This window comes from Lasioglossum baleicum, chromosome 4 (genome assembly GCF_051020765.1).
Source record: "Lasioglossum baleicum chromosome 4, iyLasBale1, whole genome shotgun sequence".
NCBI classification, from domain to species: Eukaryota; Metazoa; Arthropoda; class Insecta; order Hymenoptera; family Halictidae; genus Lasioglossum; species Lasioglossum baleicum.
The window spans coordinates 15,812,725-15,833,707 of NC_134932.1; the positions used below are offsets into that span (position 1 = coordinate 15,812,725).

Below are 20,983 nucleotides of genomic sequence, written 5' to 3' on the forward strand. Positions count from 1 at the left end.
ACATATATTTGTAATCCATCGCGTTAATGACAAATTTATGTCAACAAGATAAATTTGGCTCAATATATATTTAGTAGTATAATCGTGTAGTTATATATAGTATTGTAACATATAATGCTAAACTTACGATCTGTTACCACAACGTCAGGATGGCCGAGCGGTCTAAGGCGCCAGACTCAAGGATCATACCTTACCCGTTCTACGGGTTTCTGGAGCTTTCTGGTCCTCTCTGAGGGCGTGGGTTCGAATCCCACTTCTGACAAATTCTTTTGCAATTTCTAATTCGACGACAATATTTTGTTTTACGCTAAACAGTTATTACATAACGGAAAACATGAATTATTTCGCGCCAGACTACTCTTACGCTCGGCAACGTGACCGCGCAGGTTCGAATCCCGGCGGCGTCATTATCTTTTTTCTCAGATATTTCCTGTGCATTTTATTTTTTCTTGCTAATACATCGATATTTTAATTTATAAATATATTTAAACATTTTAAATCATATGTTTTTATATAAATTTGTAGAAATATAATTTTTCTGCAATGAAGAATACTATTTTATGTATTATAACAAGACAAAAATAATGTTACCAATAATTGATTATTTACTTATGTAATTGTTATTCGTTGTAACAACCAGTTCTTGTAATTGTAATAATAAGTGATACTGCATTTCATCATTTGATGCCTTATTCATATGTATTATATATTTCTATGTTAATTAAAACCTAAGTGTTAATGCAACAAACTTTTTGGCACTCTTCATTGGAATTTCAGTATGCTTAAGTTGTACATATAAATGAAATATTAATATACATATATTTACGATAGTAAACAAAAGAAAGGTTTCTTTAACCTTAATTACGTTACACTGCAAAGACTTGTGCTATTTATAAGAATTATTTCGATACGTCGATAATAATAAATAAAATATTGTTGATTCGGAGTAATCTTCTAATGTATGTTTAACGTTTCCCAAAATGTATACGTAACTATGTTCCAATCAACAGCTAGAATACAACTAGCATAAAATATATTCATACAATATTAGTGCAGGAATCTAGCACTAATACCTAGAAAATACCTAGCACAGCAAAGGGTCATGTTTTCTATAATAAAACTGTGATATAATGAAGCCCCATTTACACGAACTAATCAAATTAATGTATGGTCACGAGCTCTAGCGATTTATTGCACCACTATAGCTATTGTATCTAATGGATAATACAGGTCGGACGCACGATTCGCAACCACTGTTGCGAAACTTACTGTGTTTCCGGGAGAACATCGACTATGGTAGCGCAAACAACAACTGCGCCTAGCCTTCTTCGTTGTTCGAACTATTTTTGGAGTATCTATTTTTCCTCTTTCCCACACTGTGTACACGGTTACCAGCACTGCGACATAATAGGACTGGCCTGTACACAATGACTTGAGATTCGTTTGGAACCACGGTGTGGCGTAATAATGCCCTTAAAAGGCAATGTGTGGCATTTCGAATAGACGAAACGAATTTGCATACGGCCTGTATTATTTTCCAACTGTCGCTCGGGCAAATTTATGTACCCTGAAGTAGCCTTTACGTGTCTGAAATGTATTTCTTAAAATCTAATCTAAACTACAGATCCAACTTTATTAGTTGTTAATACTAATTTGTAATTAGTGGACTGCGGATCTTTATGCAAAATAAAAACTTTCTTCCTGAATTGCAACAAGCTGGGATGAAAAAAATATTTAATTTCTTGCTGAATACGTTTACTAAGTCGAAAATGATATAGTAGAATGTTTAAATTCTCCAAATATTTTTACTGTCATAAATTGGACCTACCCATTTTTATCATAAATGCATAAAATCCGCAGTCTAGTAATTAGACTGTAGATTTCTATCCAAATTTACAAATTTGCTGCATCGATTGGAAGAAGCAGAAATTGAATGAAAAATTATTTAACTTGTTTAAAATAATTTAACGGTTAAATTCTTTTTATGATTTTACTACTCTCTGTATTTCTACTACTCATTTTTGTCACAAAAGCATACAATTCGGAGTCTACTTATGCTATAATAAAATTTGTGATGTCAAAAACTTTTTTATAACGTTTACAGGTAACCAAGCAAATATATTTTTATTTAACTGTGGATACTTTCTACACAGCTTGACTGCGGATCTTTATGCAAAATCAAATTTGTATACATCAATTGTAAGGTACAGGAGCTAAGTAAAAATTTGGTTTCCTCATTAATAATTGTAATATATGTTGAACGTAGTATATCGACAGTCTTAAATTCCTGCAATCTTTTTATTACTGCACCTATTCATTTTTGTTATAAACATGTCTAGTCTGGCTATAACATATTTGTTATGTTTCCACAGACCATTAAATCATAAATTACATTAGGCGAGTACTAGGCAAACCATTAATAAAGAGTAATGACGTACCGAAATAGTGTATCTTTTTCTAACGGTACACCTTTGCAAATACTGTATATGCTTGAAAGTGAGGTGAAAGTTATTGGTAAGCGTAGTTATACTAAGAAACTGATGTAATTAAGTTCACAGCAGCATGTTACGTGTTCATCGGGGAAAATTAATAAAGTCATAAACCGATTAAGTGAAAAAATCTTCTGACTTTCGATCTACCGTTTCCATTAATCAAGAATATTATGTCAAACCGATTGTATATATCGAGTTTGACCGCGTCCATTCATCATTCGGGGAAGAAAGAAGAAGGAACTGTCCTCTAATCGATATATCTTCCAGCAGGGCAACCAACAATACGAGTGGAAAGGTTCGTTGCTTCGTTTCTATCGACCTAGATTAAAAGCGAAACGTCATTTGTTCCGTGACTTATGACTCCCGACTCTCTGCGCGTTGTTTCATTGAGCCTGTATCGTGTGCTCGACTAACGAGCACCATGCTGCTCCTGATTGATGTCTGATCGATTTTTCTGTAAAGAGTAACGGATATAGCGGGACGGACTTTATTCTTACAAGCTGCGAACACTGCCTACAGGTTTAGCACAGAGTGTTAATAATAATAATTGAGGTACGACGCTTTTTCGCCGTGCATTCTGCACGTCAAAATAATCACAGAATCCATATGCACCTGGGTCCCTTTTTATGGTTGCCGTTAAAATCACCGATACCGTTTTCACTGACGTCTCATCGAGTCTAGATTTAAGGGGGGACCTTATATAAAATACTAGCTTTTGCCCGCGGCTTCGCTCGCACAGAAAACCGTTTAATGCCTCTCGGAACTTGATATTGTTTCTCCATATAAAATCTTTTAACCCCCCATTCACCCCTATAGAGTTTTAATTTTATGTCATGCCGCAATCTTAGATTTCAAAACCCCTTTTCACCCCCTTAGGGGATCAATTTTTTAAAATGCCGAAACAGGTGTTCGATTAATTATATCAAAGAGCATTAAGACCAAGTATGAAGTAAATCCGACCACGAACAAAATATTCCTCATACAAACGTTGCAATCCCTTTTCACCCCCGTAGGGGTTGAATTTTTTAAAATGCCGAAATAGGTGTTTGATTAATTATATCAAAGAGCATTAAGACCAAGTACGAAGTAAATCCGACCACGAACAAAATATTCCTCATACAAACGTTGCAACCCCTTTTCACCCCCTTGGGGATTGAATTTCGAAATATCCTTTCTTATCCCTTGTATAAATCATAAGGGAAACCTCTGTGCAAAATTTCAGCTTTCTAAGTCCAAGGGTTTAGCCTGGGCGTTGATAGGTGAGTCAGGACTTCGCTTTTATATATATAGATAATCGTGTTTTACTTAAATCAATAGGAAATTTTCTCAGGAATACGATAAAAAAGTTACAAAGTGATCAGAGATGTTTCTGTACGTTATTTTCAAAAATAAAGTGAACGGTTGTATCGAACCGCTCCGGCTCAGGTAGTCGGGCCCTCGTCGGACGCTCGGTCCTTCGGTCCCTTTTTAATCTGACTGTGTTAAAACCTATACTAATGTACAGAGGAAGATCTGGTCTATGGCCCTGGAATCGCAGATTAGCAAAAAACCGCGGTAAGTTAAAATGAATTACGATTTTTTCACGATTTTTTTACTCGAACTTCACACGTATTTTTCTCGAAACGCAATATTTGACACTCACGTCAACCTCTGAGAGCATGTGAAGAACATACTCTCAAATGGACACGTAAATTGAAAATACTCTCGAGAGCAACTCTCAGATGGAGATGTACCTTTAGGGTTGACTTTGGTTTAAATATCAGAATTAAATGGTAAAAGACAGAGTTCCTCGGAGAGTATTTTTTGACAGCGACCAGCTAGGTTAACAGATACTTGAAAGCTACATAGCTGTATCTGACGTTTCTGTGTAACCTGCCGCCATTTACCTTTCCTTTCTAATTTCTCGGCCACGGTAATTAAGCGGACAGCGTATCATTAGAGGAAGAATTACTGGAGAGGCGGGCAAGCGGTTTTTACTTTTCGGCGACACCTCGTTATTAGATGAATTCTTGACCGTCGCCAACATAGCTAACGCTGCTGCCACGAACGGGTGACCGTGGAATGGTTTTATGTACGAACTAATTGCAGTCCAACATGGCCCGGTGTACCAACGAAGGTATAATCAATTTTTCTTTTCCCCCTGTACGATGGCAGACGGTACTGCGCAACTGTATTAAATGTACTGTCGTTCCATAAATCAAATGGATAAAGATCTCGAGGAGCATGCGTCTTAAATATTATTTTAATAACCGTAAACATCGTAAACTGAGGCTGCGGAATTATAAATTATAATTATTTCCGTGATTCTCTGGTCAGTTTTATAGTGTTTATTTTTTTTTGTTTAGATCTATCATTATGCTTGTCGTTCAATTTTCATTCAATATTTTTCTCGTGATTTTCTTCTAAATAGTTTTTCTCATACATTTATAAATAGAGAATATTTTTCGGTGTTTCTGTTTAACCCTTACAATTAATATCATAATGGAACATCTGTACTCTATCAATTGAAAATGTTTTACAGCACGCAATGTATGGTACAGAAACACATAGGTACAAAATCTAGCCTGTAGGATTGAAAACGCACAAAAATTACTGGGAATTTTTCTATAGGTAATAAATTGTCAATGCTCTCTATGTCATTTAAAAGTTCCATTGTCTTTTCTCAAACATATGAGCTGTTGCTCTTGAAAGTAGTGTAAATCCATTTTTGGAAAAATGGTTGATGGTAGTTTTAGTCAGATATAGATGTAGAAGAAAACAATAAATATGTGGACTTATAACACTTTCAAAAACAACGACTCATACGTTGAATTCCTAAATTTTGTTAAACGTTTCTTTGCCAGGAGTAAAAAATTATGCCACTTTCAATTTAAAAAATGAACACTTTCACTATGCCTTTTTGTTTCAGTATACAAGAGATGCCAGCTCGGCGACAGGTTCCGCTGAGCGCTGCGTTATGGTTGGCCGAGCCAGAGCCAGAGTGCGTCCGCAGTAGCCGCGCTCTAATAAAAATTATATATTATATAAACATTTATTTAAATCAAAGTTTTCTAGTTGAATTACAACGAACTAGAGTGAAATAGAAATTTATTTTCTTTCTTAATATGTTCAAAACAGGTTGAGAATAATATAAGATTATTTTATTTATTATTATTTAATAACATAAGATTTCTAATTTTTTAACAAAGCCGAAGTGGAACTTTTCGCTAAGGAAAAAGTTATTTCAAACGACCTAATTACCCCTGTAATTACCTCTGTATAATCGTGACTTTTTTAAACAAACTGAACTGTTTGAATTAATATCTCTGAAGCCACAATTGCTAAACTTTTTAATTGGGGACGACGAGTTACCTCGTCATTCGTGTTCGTTATTATCAAAATTAACTATTTTTCACTTTCCTAATGCAACAAATAATTCTTCCACTGTAATGTGTTATAATATTCACATTAGTACAAATAACATCTGCGACATAAAAACTATAAATAAAAAAGAACATCGCATTTACATTTACTGTGGCAAGATTTCTCATGTCAATTTCATTATCATACTTTCTCTGAACGTTCATGAAACATTTATTTATTTATTATTGCTTTAAACCAAGTGGTTTATACAGCAAATACAATATTATCACATTTGGCTAACATTAAGTGGGTATTACATTCTTTCTAAATTCTTACGGAACATTGTTTGAGAAAATTATAAATTATTTTCAGACCTTCTACATCAGGAAAACGTTCATGATTGAGAAATCACTCATTTCCAGTTAATAGATTAAAATCAAATTAATATGGAGAACGCACTTTTATGTTAACAGAGTTATGCTACTAGTGCATCGCATTTTCCTCGTTGCCGATGTTTATTTAATAATGACATTTTTGGTCGAGCTTCTTCTACGCAACCTAAATATCTCGTTAATTTCTTGGAGGATTACACGTGTTGCACTTGAACATGTTCGCGCGGACGAAGACGTGAAAGTTCAACAAATCATGTGACTGTGCAAAAAGTCGGGGAGCAGATAGTTACGTTCACTTTCACTCGATCAGTGCTACCGATAATGTTCAAGAATAGTAAGTATGTGTTTGTTTGAGCCATCGATAATTTTCCGCTCTGGCTACGATGCCCTATGATTTTGTGTGTAACGTGTATATTGCTGCAATCTGGTCGGTTTGCTTTATGCTGCACTTTCAGAAGTGAATGATGAATGACGGGTTACATGATTGCTCGGAAGATAATGTTCATATAGTAGAGCATGATATGATACATGATCTGTTTTTGCACATCTCTATTTTATTATCGAAAGAATGAGAAACAGCTTTAGTTGTTACAATCTTAAACAGCTTGTACTTATATTTTAATGTATACAGTGGGTGTACGAAGTATTCGTACACCTTTTAAAAACGAATTACTTTCTCAAAATTGAACCGAACAGCTTGAGACGTTGGAAAGATTGGTTTACTAGCTAATGTGTAATTAATTTCTTAAAAATTGTTATTGGTCACAATTGTCGAGGAAAAAGTAAAGGTCACGATTTTAAAATTTTTTAACTGTGCCTGTAATAAAAATTTAGAAGGTGCCTTTGGTAGGTCTAAGTAAGTTATATACATGTACAAAGTTTCATCGAAATCGATCAAGGCTGTTACGAAATATAATTGATTGAAAATAAGCAAAAATCACAAACCCTATAAATTCTATGATTTTTACATCTTACAATGCTCATAGCTTTTTTATGCGTCAACCGATTTCAATAAAACTTTGTACATGTATACAACTGACTTAGATTTACAAAATACATGTTTGAAATTTTCATTACAGGCACAGATAAAAAATTAAAAGATCGTGACTCTGTACTTTTTCCTCCGCAATTGTGATCAATAACCATTTAAAAAAAAGAATTATTCACACATTAGCTGGTAAACTAATCCTTCTAACGTCTCAAAAAAACTCAAGCTGTTGGGTCCAATTTTGAAAAAGTTATTCGTTTTTAAAATGTGTACGAATACTTTGTACACCGAATGTATAAGAATTTTCGGAATTCTTAACCCTTAGCAGTCAAGGGGCGACTCAGAGTCACCACTAGAAATTGCTGTACCGTTATTCACAATATTGTTTACATTATTAAATATGTTGGTATCTAATCAATAACTACACATTTAAGTATTGTGTGAGGTACTATATGAATTTCATATCAATAAAATGAAAAAATACAATACAATGGAATTATGAAAAGGGTTAATATTTTGGAATATTAACATTTTTAGTAGTGATGTCAAAAATTGTTTTTCAACAATGATTTTTTTTCTAAAATTTCTTAATTAAATTTGCTTTAATCTCTATTATAGACTGTTGTGTCATCTAGATAAAATATTTTCTATTTCGCTTGACAAATTACTGCTACAGTCTGCTCGGTCATTTTAAAGTTTCTTCGAAATAAAAATGTTTTACAAGAATTGAATGATATCCCCGAAGCCTGAAAAATTGGGATAAGTATATCGACAATGCTTTATCGAATGGTGATACACACTAATAAAACTGGTATATTTATTGTAAAGATATACAGATTAATATTATTTAAAAATGTTGGAGATGTAGTTTTTATAGCCACCATAACTTCTTAGTTCCCATGTGTATGAATAGATTAATTAATTAATCATCCGGCGGTAATGAATTCTATTGCGATTACTTTTCATAGTTTGCATTCCACGGACTAATTAATCGATAGCACGAGTAAGATCTAAGTGAAGGAAATGCCGTGTTTTATTATCGTCATGGTAAAAACCCGGCAGCCCTATTAACTAAATTACTCTGTATCTTTCGACGAAACGATTTAATTATTCTGTAATCCCGGTTTACGCCATTGCGAAAGTTGCGTCGAAATAGTCCTCGCGGTGAAACGCGTTGCAATACTGTACAAACGGCGCAATTCAAGCAATTTTCTATAATTAAAATACCACGCGCTACCTGGCTACGTGTTAATTCTGAACGGAGATATCAGATATCCGAGTTAATTCGATTTCACAAAATTTCTTAAGGGACGTATACCGGTTTGAAATCGCATTTCCTGCGGAACGCCTTCGTCGATTCGCGGAAATTGCTTGCAATTCCGCCATGCATTAGTATCGTTAATGAAATAGGTGTAAATATAAGAGATTTATGTGACATTTAGTATATAGAATACTAATAGCAGTTAACTTTCCAATTTAAAATTTGCAAAACAATTCTAATTGCGCAACTTTAAAGCAACTCTAAAGAGGAGCTCGGAATTGGTGATGGAATTGAAAGAAAGAAAAGATTAATCAGGCTTTACGAAAACCTCTATTATCATTGGTTTTCCAACTTGTTGTCTTCCTGTAGGCCGACTGTAATCACCTGGACTATTACACGTGAGGCTTATCCGAGGGAAAGGTGACTGCAAAGCATCACAACACCAAAGATACCCTAAAGCCCAACATCACGGGGATGATGACGACAATAGACAAGGGGAGGTGAAGATAGACATCAGGCAAGGGAAATTGAGGGGAGTACAGTTACACCCTTTCTCTCTGCTATTACCAGATTAGTCACGACACAGACACAACGCGAACCAGGTGCGCGCATCGTGTCACGTGACCGGTTGTGGCGGAAGCGTAGGGATGCTCGCTGGCGCGATACGGGATTCTGGTATTATCAGAGTAGCCAGGCGGACTTGTATTCCCCTCAAAATGCCTCCCCTCCATTACTAAATGTGGCTCGATTTGCCACGAGCGACACTAGCGACGACTCTCTCCGCGATGGGATGTGTGACTGTAACATCCCTCTCTCTCTCGTGCGGAGAGTCACTAATAAACGGGAAATTGATGGTGGAGGGGGATCGTAAAGACTCTACGCTGGGCAACTCTGGATATTATTGGACGTGAAAAAAAAGTAACCAGGGACGGCACAAGGACAAGAGGGGTCTCTCGCTTGCCACATGCCAAGTGACTTCTTTTCAGCTACTAATAATTAGACTGCGGATTATATACAATTATAACAAAAATGGGTAGTTGCAATTTAAAACAGTGGACATATTTGAAAAATTTAAGAACATCAACGTACTAGTTGCAGCTTATGAATATTATTAAAGAATAGAAGAAATTATTACTTGGCCCTTATTTGTTGCAGTTGATGCATACAACTTTTATTTTGCATAAGGTTCCACAGTCTACTAATAATACAAGCTGAAAATGGCCGTGGCAATTAATGGAGGCTACATCAAGTGATTCCATTGTTCACACCATGCACTACTTCATGTACAAACTGGCCACGAAAAATATATTCACACATTTCCCTTGTATTCGAGCTGTTTTTCTTTATTCCGTGACATTTCCGGATTTATGTCGACGACCGCGCGTATACCGGCGATTCATTGGTACGCTCAATACACCTGATGATACGTTTCAATGCAGAGTTCCCGTGCGATCGGCAGTGCTGTTTCGTACAAGACGAATCGAATCGAATCTTTCGGTAGAAAGCGGGCTCGGATGCACTTGCACGCCGCATTCCCATATATCCATTTCCTTACACGTGAATCGGGTTGCGACTACCGATTAAGGGAACGAAACGTTACACCGAACATCGTTGCCACGGACTTGCACTTTCGCTACGTGAACGATTAAGTGCACGCTAGATACAACAATTTCTCTGAACCCTATTTACAGAAGCAATTTATGGGGGTAGCGGCGGAGCGGCCGACGATCAATAAAGAATTCACGATCTGAACGTTCGCGTGTTCCTGCACGGCTACGCGATTTATAAGGTATCGAGCCCGTTTCGATTCGCATTAGTTAACGATTACACACCGTTTAGATCGTGTTTCTTATCGCTCCGTGAACCCCGTGTTCTTTCGCTGATCCGTTGACCGTTGCGCTAACCGGCTAACGATGCTCTATTTATTTATATCGCTTATTCCCGACCAATTCCTTGCCCCCGACATGTTCTTAAATCATACCTTTGTTAATTGATTCTTCCTTGGTCGGCTTTAAACTGCGTGGTTCGCAGGTTTCCGATTTAATTGTGACCTTTTTGTAATCAAATTTCAATGATTGAACCTCCTATTCATGTACTCTGGATGCACTGTACTGCATACATAGATTCTTTAACTGATTTGTTGACATGTGGAATTTGACACATCGAGTCGCTTGACATAATTTATCACAATTCTATACAGGGTGTTGCACGTACGACTTCAACCTGAAGGGTGTATTCTGCGTATGGAAAAATAATACTTGATTGAAAAATAATATACGGTAGAACTCCAAAAAAATCCTATTTACATAAGTGCATCCGGAGTGCAGCAATAGCTAGTTCCGACTACCGATTCCACGTACCACCATCGTATACAGTCACTCGCAATAATATTCGGTCACTTCTGAAAGGACTTCTGGTATTTTAAAAATTGGACCGTACGACTTGGATTTCTTTAGAAGTTAGTACAATTAATTGACTATATGCCGTGAGAAATATTTCAATTGGTCGACATTGGACGGAAAGTTGTTTTTTGCAACTATTTTATAAGGGCCTATATTAAAAAATTGAAAGATACGTTTTGTAGATCTGTATCAATTATACATATTCGCAAAATTTCATCCAAATCAGTCAACGTTGCAATGAGCTACAGACTGGTATATGTATGTTGCTTTATAAAAATGACAGATTGATTTTATTTGGATTGTGTGCGGTTCGTATTATAATATATGGTCTACTAAATATATATATTCATTTAATCATTTCCCACGAAAAGCATCTTTATAATTTCTGTAATTGCAAAATAACTGTCGTTTTTCAGGATGTACATAATTGGCACAGATCTACAAAACGTATATTTGTTAAATTTTCGATATAGACCCACATGAAGAGGTTGTAAAAAAGAACTTTTAGCATTCTGCCTGCAATTCCGACCAATTGTAATTTTTTCAAAATTGCTGTTCTAGCTTCTCAAAAGAATCCAAGTGGTATGATCGAATATTAGAAAAGTGATCGTTCTTTTCGTCCGAATATTACTGCGAGTGACTGTATTTCTCCTGATTGTAGCCTTGAAGGACGTGTTCTGTCCTTTGCGCTGGTGCGCTCGCGCAAAACCTGATGGTTTTCGTTCACGAGGGACGCGTGTTCCTCGGATCGAGCGCTCAATGATCTTGCGCCGTTACGGCTAGCCACGTAAGTGAATTTAGAGCACTTATTGCCTCTGTCCGGCCGGGTACCGAGTAACTTTTACGATCTAGTAATTTCAGGCTTTGCAGCGGACGCCGGGGTTTCCCAGTTAAACCGCTTGCTTCGGTGTCGTGACGTGACGGACGATCGCGTGCCTGCGAGAGCACGGTTTACTTTACATGCGTGTAACCTCACGTGTCGCCTTCCGACACGGAATCTCGGCGGCCGGTGTGCGTTCGCCTGGTTATGCTCACGATTCGATTGAAATACGCTCGCTGGTAACGCGCCGAGGAAGACATTAAAGACAATTTCGAAGGCAGTAGACAGTTTCCTAAACGTGACCCCGGGCGAAACACACCTCGATGATTTGCGAGCAGTCGCCGCCGGACTGACCAGTATTCAAATATTAGGCGTGCGAATTAATTCGGTGCCTACAGAGTCGCATTTCTCATAACTATTTGAAATTCAGATATTTTATCAACTTACGTCTGTCCGAAAGATCTGCCGTTTCCGTCTACATAATGTCACACAACTTTGCTGAATGATAAACGAAATGATAAGACGCTGCTTACACACCATTCTGCTGACTCTTGAGTTTGAGAAAATGTATATTGCGATGCTTATAGACGTGACAGAGCTTGTTAATAATCTGGAGTGACTCATAAATAAAATTTAAATTTCAGGCAACACAACCAATTTATCCTTATTGGATACATGTTTTTCTGATTTATTTGATTTTTTTTGTCGTACGAGCAAGCAAGTTTTCGTTCAAACGATTTTGATTTCTTCTTCAGAATCTTTTGAATTATTTTTATTTTATTCCATGGGGACACAGTAATGTGCGGGACTTTAAATATAGCAAAATTAGGTATATATCCTTTTTCTAACATGTTTTTCTTAACCTGTTGTAAGTTCGCAAACATCAATCGTACAGCAATAAACTTGGACTCATTTTAGTTGAAGATTCTACTTTCGCACACCCTTATTCATTTTCCTCGAGAATATTTTTACATGATCTTGACTGTATTATGTGCATAGTTTACCAGTTACTTGTTGACGATGTCTACAAACTTCATAATTGTTTTTATATGGTGCCCTGTTGCTATCAATATATCAATACATCGTCCCCTATTCATACATTTAAATTGTTGTTTCCTCTTTCTTTAAATCGTGAAAGTAATAGTTTGAGTCATTGCTAGACTGCGGATCTTTATGCAGAATAAAACATGTTTGCATTGATTGCAAGCCACAGGAGCGAAATAAAATTTTCTTTCTTCTTTTAATTATCTGATTAAGCTGAAGCCGATACGGTGATGTCTTGAAATCTAGTCCCAGCCTGCACATCACCACCGCTAAACGAGGGGTGATCGCCGTGGGAGTCACTTTTCTGCTCACTACATAAAACCTCCCTCCACTTTAAACGATACAAAAAGGACTACACCCAGTGTCCTACCACTGATTATGATTTCTGGTTGACTTAATAGGAGTTCACGTTTATATAAGAGAATTTCGCTCAGCTAGAGTTCAGTTAATCGGAAACTGCTAAAATTTAGTTCGTATAAACGGAGTTCCACTGTAGCATCTTATAGTATTGTCGCGGAGTGTACAACTCCGAACAAGAAAGGTAATAAGACCGAGACCGATCGTAGAAATGGAAATTGAACAGACGAGTAATCTAGTCAGCGAAGTGTCAATCTCGTCCGTCAATCCCGTACACTTTCACGATTCTTTTCCGGGTGTGGGGGTTTCGCTAAGAAAAAGGTTGACACAGGCGATCCTTTTAATTAGACAATGCCGCACTTGAATCCTGCGAACTGGCGTCGTTATAAGTGGTATCAGGAGAACGCTCCTGGTTCGAGTGCACCAGCAAAAAGCAAAGTGGATCACGCGCGGTAGCCTGTAAAGAAAATCGCCTATCGCGAACATGGAAACCGGACAGTCGATCGATAGAACGAACCGATCGACTTTCGCGGTCACCCGAGCCGGCCATAACGCGTTGTAAATGTGACAAATAAGCGCACGAGAAGCGATCAAGGTGACTCTACCTGGTTCTACGTAGAAAATCGTAGACTTTGACGAAAACGGACTAAACCGATAACGGGCCGTTTCTTTGCTGGGTAATTACGTTGTTCATCAATTTAGTGATCGTCCCTTGGTTTTCGAAAAAATCGATTCGAGGATGGCGACAAATGATTGTACCCATTTATGAAATACAAGAAAGCATTCGTGTGTATTATTAACCTCTTGCCCGAAAATATCGAGTCAGACTCGCGACGAAGATTCTGAACAGAGTTTAATAAATATATCGCACCCCCGCACGAAAAGTGACACAAGTCAAAAAATAGCCATTTTGAGTTATGTCATTGAAAAATATGTATGAAGTGCTCTGATATGCACGAACATCTCTATCTCGCGATTTATCATACTTACCTGAAATTTCAAAAGAAGCTTAAACTATTTCAATATATGTTTTATGTTGATTTTTCTCATATGCTGCATTTTTGAGTTGTGTCACTGTTCTTGCGGGGTGCGATATATTTCATTAATTTCTTTTGTTGTAGTCGATATACAGGGTGTCCAAAAAATGTTGTACTCCGTTTCAAGGAAATATAACATTTTTGGGTCATCCTGTATAGCCTTTGGAGAAAACATAGGCACACGATAAATATAAACTTTCTTTTCTTCCTATGAAATTCTGAACGACGAGGAATTTCTAATCGCTATAACCACAAAATAAATAATAGATCTGGGTAGGACATTTTTGTCTCAATTGAGATAAAACTATTCCCATTATAGCGCCCACTCTAGTAGAGCAAGGGGTTAAAATATAATTTTTCATTTATCATTTATCTGTCTACAAGAATTTCTACAACATTTTTCATTTATCTTCCTACAAAATATCTTCTGACCAGCGAAAGACATTTTGCTCACGATTCAATGCTTAGAATATAAATTATTAAAATGGATAATTGCACAAATATCTTAGTTATGAATAAACTGCAGATTTTCTGAATTAATGGCTGAAATGAACGGTGTATAGTATATTAATGTGTTATTATCATAACGATTCATAATGTTATCTTAAAACATAAGATGGTATCATTGTACTTAAAGTAACTATATAAAAAAAAAAGGATATTTACTTCTTCCATCAAATGTTCATGTATCATATTCGTCTATTCTAAATTTCCCATCTACATAAGCTTCGTTAAAATTCCCTTTTCCTGTGTACGAAATAGTATACCTTACAAAATCAACAAAGTCTTATTTTTAAACACTTTTTCCCTCATATCGAGTGTCCATTCGCACGATTCCATGATTTAGAAGGACGTACTCGTGTCTGTGCAAACACCTTTAGCAAACAGACGTAAAAGTCTATCGGAAATTCTTACAAAACCGCGGACCGGAGTCTCGAGTGCTCTCCACGTCCTCGAAGAGAGAAACCGAGTTCAAGTAGCGCCTGCTTGAGCCTGAGGATGGTCTTAAAGTGCTCACGATCTACGTTTATTTCTTTATTTGCTATGCCCTAGGTGTGTAATACACATACACATTGTGTATACGTATATGACACATTCATACACTTAATACATTTCCTATTACCCAGTACGGTGCAATAATATTGCAATTTATAAGACGTAAAATGAAACGATTTGTAAGATAAAGTAAGAAAATATTTTTCAAATGTACATACACGATACGGTGCGCTACAAATACAATTTGTAATGCCGCGGCGATACTTCATTATTGTCCGGAATCTATTATCCCATTTGGAGAGTATCTTTCGCACCCTGCAAACTGTGAACCAATAAATGCAACGATCCTTTTTAAGTCACATTAAAAAGTAATAACAATTACAATCTCGGTCCTTCCACTTTTATTTGAGCCCGGACCGCAATGTAACACGTGTTTCAAAGTCGAAATCTCAACGCATCACGAAGCGGATTCGATTATATTCAATTACACGGGCAAAGTAATTACCGTCGTGGACCGTTTTGAACGGCGGAATGTGGTCTGAAGTGCAGCCAATATATTGCCGGTAAGAAAATTTCGTCCTGCGAAAGAAATGGCCACTGTCTCGTGACAAAAGTCGCTGTCCGGTGGACGCGAGCATACTCGTAAATTCTTGTCCGCAATAAGAAGTTATCGTCATTCCGTCTTAATAGTAATTTCCAAGCTTTTCGTCTCGCGCGCGGTTGCATTAAATCGAGACACTAATGACCGAGATATACTGATTAATATTAAGTACTTTCTCTTGTACGCTAGAAAGCGGTTTATCACTCGGGAAAACGGAATAAATTTTCAGCGAACGGACACCGAGTATGATATTGAACCGTTTTAAGAGCATTATGACTCTGAACGAGTTATACGTGTACGGTGTTTCGCGATTCCAGCGAAGGAAAGGTGAAATTATGTATCCAATAAATATTTCTTGGGTAATCAAATAAATTAGATAGAAGGTGAATGCGCTTCAAAGATAGTAGTCACATAGTTTTAGTAGCATAGCGTAATAAAATTGTAGTGAAAAGTGAACTCAATTACATACCAAATAATAATAATATATTATACATACATAGAGTGTATTATAGTAATATATTATTCTGTTGTAAATATAATAGTACAGGGTGTATAAAAAGTAAGGGTCATCCGTCGTAGGGGTGAATCTACACCTCCGGATCGGTGGACATTTGTAAGAGAAACTTGCCGCAAAATTGTTTATGACAAGGAAAATTGTTGATAAAGCTTGTTTTTACATCAATACCTTCTACTCATGGAAAAGAGAAAAAGTTTGAAAGGAGCCACATGTCGCAAACAAATAGTTATTGAGATATGAGCTGTTAAAGTTCTTGCAAGATTGTGTAGAATTGCACGTATAGACAAAAGCCTACCATGTACTACAGTCCACACGACAATGTCGATGATACAGAACATGATCGTGTGCGATGAACTTTAAAGGGACATTCGTGGCTAGGCCCGTACCAAGTGATCGTCTTCCTACTCGTACCCATTCGGATCATAAAGGGTGTCAAACAAAACAGGGTGTCAAGAAATTATGTGTATTTACACATTACGATCAAAAATCTGTTAAAATAGTTTTGTGCAACACTGACTTTGACAAACGTCAAACGAAAGGGTTTATGGGTCAAGAATGAACCGTTCTCTTGAAAATTGACGTTAAAATTGTAGTTCAGAATTTATCTATTATACTACGTTGTGTTGTAATGAAGTTCCGAATCAAGTAAGTTTATATATTATTTTAACTTTGACATCAATTTTTAAGAGAACGGTTCATTTTTTCGACCCACGATTCCTTTCAGAAGTATGTTCTTCTCGACGTGTAGAACACGATACGAACATAAAAAAATTTGATCTTGAAAAAGTCTGTCAAGGTAAATTTTGCACAAAACCTTTTGTAATAGATCTTGACAGATCCCAAAATGTAAAATCACGTTGTAACGGTTTTTCATATAATTTCTTGACACCCTGTGCATACGGAACATTGGTAAACGTATTTAATGTGTTTATTTTTATGTATACATTTATTTTGTAGTCCTTTTATAATGAAATTTTATATTTTGTCAACAGTGATAATTTCGTAGAAAATACACATTTTGTAAAAAAGGATCAGAAATACTTTTTGGATTTACTGTACACCTTTATAACAGAAATGTGATTTAACTAATTTAGCCAATTAAACGTAAACTATGTGTGTAATAAAATCCAATTGATGCGATTAATTTGTGTGTTCACAAAGTACACAACAACGTTCTCCTTTCTCTACCACGAATAACCCTGAACGAGTTAAAAATACCAAAATAAAGTAATTATCAAGGTGCACTACCGCTCGGGGGTTGATTGTAATCCCCGTTGAAAAGTAACAAAGAAAAAGAAACCGTAGCTGAAGAATCATGCAAATCCGTCCGGAGGGACTGTCGAACAGTGTCGAGCATTTCAACGGTGCATATCTCGTGTTCGAATCTTCGCGAGTCTTCGACTCTCTTTATTTCTTACCAGAAACGAAAAATCAGTTTGCAAGATTTATATTTAGAAATTTTATATTTGATCGGAGTATTAACTTCATATTTACAAACATTATCTATTCAATTGATTTTATACGTTGGCCAATTAAAAACTGTAGAGATTTAAATAAATCTCTACATATGTGTAATAGCCAAGATCTTTGAGTGATTACTGGAGAAGATTTGCTTATAATGAGTTCCCAACCAATTTTCTACAATAAGATTTAAATATTTGCATTTTCATATTTACTTACAACCAGGAGGTTATGAGTAAACTGCGGATCTTTATGCAAAATAAAAATCGCCTGCATCGATTGCAAGAAATAGAAACCAATTTGGATGTTGGTTCTTTCCTTAATGATTTTAAGAGAGGAGAAATCATATATTGACATCTTCAATTTTGAAAATTTTCCAACAATTATGAATTTCATTTTCTCAATTTTTCTATAAATGCATGAAGATCCACAGTCTAGTTACGAGTCATTTCAGATATTAGGGTAAATGCACCCATTACATACTGCGGAATTTTCTCCCAATGTGATTAAAATACGTAAAATCAATTATTTTGCCCTGAATAAATTTGTACAATTCTATTACTTAATGTTGTAAGCTTTACGATGTTCTTAACTTAAAACAGCTTTAAACTAAAGATAATAAATTTGATAAAAGAATGTATTCAGTTATTTCTGTGATATTATATATACTACGACGATAAAATTATACAATAAACGATTTATTTATTTAAAATGTCATAAATAAAAAAAGTATTTGTTATACTGTACTCAAGATTTGTTTCTATACGCAGTTATTGATGCATGGCTTTTTTTTTTATCTGCAGTAATACGTACAAAATGTTATCGATTTTATTGTTTAATATTTTCCTATGTTGTATTAGGTTTTGAGGGCCATCAATTTTTTGTGTTTTCAGAGCACATCATTCTTCCATAAAATGCTTACACATACTATAGTTTCATAATAAATTAGGAATAATATATAATACCGCTGTGTATATATATATAATCGGTACAGTTACCCTACTTCTCATTGACTCACCCTGTATAATCACCGGTAGAGAAGAAACGTGAAAAAGTCTCGAAAAACGCGAGGAGTTATTTCTGATGTGTACAGATAGTTTGAATCCGGTTGCTGGTCGCGGGGGCGTGCATGTTGAGAGAAACGTGTCCGGTCCTCGGTTTCGGAAAAACGACATAATCGAAATTTCAGGGGACGGGGTCGCGGTCGGAACCACCGCAGCATCGGGACGGCTCCAGCTCGAAGAATGCATATCCTGCATCGACAAAAGGAGAGAAAGAGAAGATGCAGCTTGGACACGGTTCGAGGTAGCGCATTACCGGCGTTTCTTTCTTTCCGTTATCGAGAATCGATTCACGAGCGTCGATAGCCCTCCGCCGACGGTCTCCGAGACGTTTTCCTTTTTTTGCACCGTCGCGAATCTTTTGACATTTGCATCTTAGCTGCCGTGAATGCGCTGGATGCCGGCGCGATATCGAGCCGTCACTCCTCTGGATAACATCGAGAACGTACTGCGACGAGAAACGGGATAAGCTTGAGGAAGAGGGTTGAAGACTCCCCGTCGCGCGAGATTCTACATTTGAATCTTGTTAAAAACCTCGCAGCACACACAGATGAAGAAATTTCTTGTACGGTTATTACGTTCTCATTTTTTTACACTGATGGAGATTTCAGCTTAATTCCCTTGCCGTGCAATTTTCTTTACAATAATTAAAACTGCTTTTCAGAATTTCCTAGTGGAAAAAGGATGTTTATTCTACATTTACACTTAGTGTAACCCTTTGCACTCCTTTGTCGAGTGTGACTCAACATCAGAAAGAAAAATGTAAATAATTCGGTTCTTCCTTTATTTATTTGTTAGTTAACACAAGATAATTTTCAATGGTGGTTAGAAATAAAATATATATTACAGTTAGTACTTCCATAAATATTTATAAAGAATGAAGTACACTGGCGACTCCCCTTTTAACCCCTAACACTTTAGCTTCACGGTACTGCGACTACTCAACAGACTATAGCACTTTACCCACAACCGTCATCTGGTAAATGATATAATCTTGGCTTCAAGGCAGTTACATCAAGCAAAGCAGAACAATATGACAGACAAAAAACAAAGAACATACATTGTGCATGGCAAATCATTTACATCCTGGCTACTATGAATAGTAGGATTCCACTATTCACCAATTATTCTGCTGACACGTGTAAAAATATCTAATGTATTGAAAATTGTTTTAATGCATTTTTCGAGAACTGCTAAATAACTACTCGACGTTCATATTCCTTATAAATTAAGATACAAATATTTCAGTAGAATATTTTAAGAATTTACTACGAATTCCCATTTATAGTAACTCACACATCCTAACAAATATCCTGACCGGAGACGTCACATTAAATAAATAGTAAATAATAATTTTACCAAAAGCTGGTTTCGATAAACATTTGTTCCATCGTTCATAAGCTCATGATACTTTTATTGAAAGTATTTCTTATAAAGTAATTACTAGAAGGATTGTTCAAAAGAAGGGAGACAATCAATAATCCACTATACATATAGAATGAAGTAAACTGACCTAAATAATAACTAGGACTTTTTAAACATAGAACTTTTTTGAAATTATTGAAAAAAGCAAAATGCTTTTCATCATTACTTCATGATCAAGGCATTTTGGAATTTTTGAAAATACCAAAAACATTCGTTGAAAATTTCACATCTCGAGTTTAATCACATGGGAATTTCTACGTTCTATTTTCTTCTACGAGTACGTTTACACAACCTTACCAAGGAATCCGAAAGCTCGATCGTGCACGCATGTTACTAGGTACATAACATAATAAATTCCACATTTTCTTGCGGCATGCGTTTCCTGAAATAACCGATTGGTCTTGTACGCGTTCTCGCGAATTCCGCGAAACTGGAGGTAGGGGACAGGGGATAAATATTTTCAGCCAGTTAATACCATGCATTACGCTCCGTCATGTGCCGCTCCTCCCAACGTAAATACGTGTCCGATGCTCATTAAACGATTCGCCCGATACGAGGTATCATTACAGGCGCGATAATAATCAATCGAAAATGTTTCGTTCCGTGCGCGACACGAATTAATCGATCCTAAAACGATTTGCAACCATCTCTCATAAAATATTTGATGCTGGGAATTCACACATTTCTTACATTTCCTTCCTACAGGGTGTCCCAAATATGTTGTACTTCCTTGGAAGTGGTGATTCCTGAAGTCATTTGAAGTCACTTTTTCCTTTACGAAAATGTT

General features: G+C 36.3%; 1 protein-coding gene and 1 non-coding gene across 8 annotated transcripts in view; one reads left to right on the plus strand and one right to left on the minus strand.

The window, feature by feature from the left end:
- The window catches only part of Dgo (ankyrin repeat domain containing protein 6 diego), a 247,712-nt gene that overhangs the window by 77,802 nt on the left and 148,927 nt on the right, over positions 1-20,983 (minus strand). The window lies entirely within an intron of this gene.
- Positions 144-262, plus strand: Trnal-caa (transfer RNA leucine (anticodon CAA)). Its single transcript has 2 exons — positions 144-181; positions 218-262. It is a non-coding gene; the product is annotated as a tRNA-Leu (tRNA).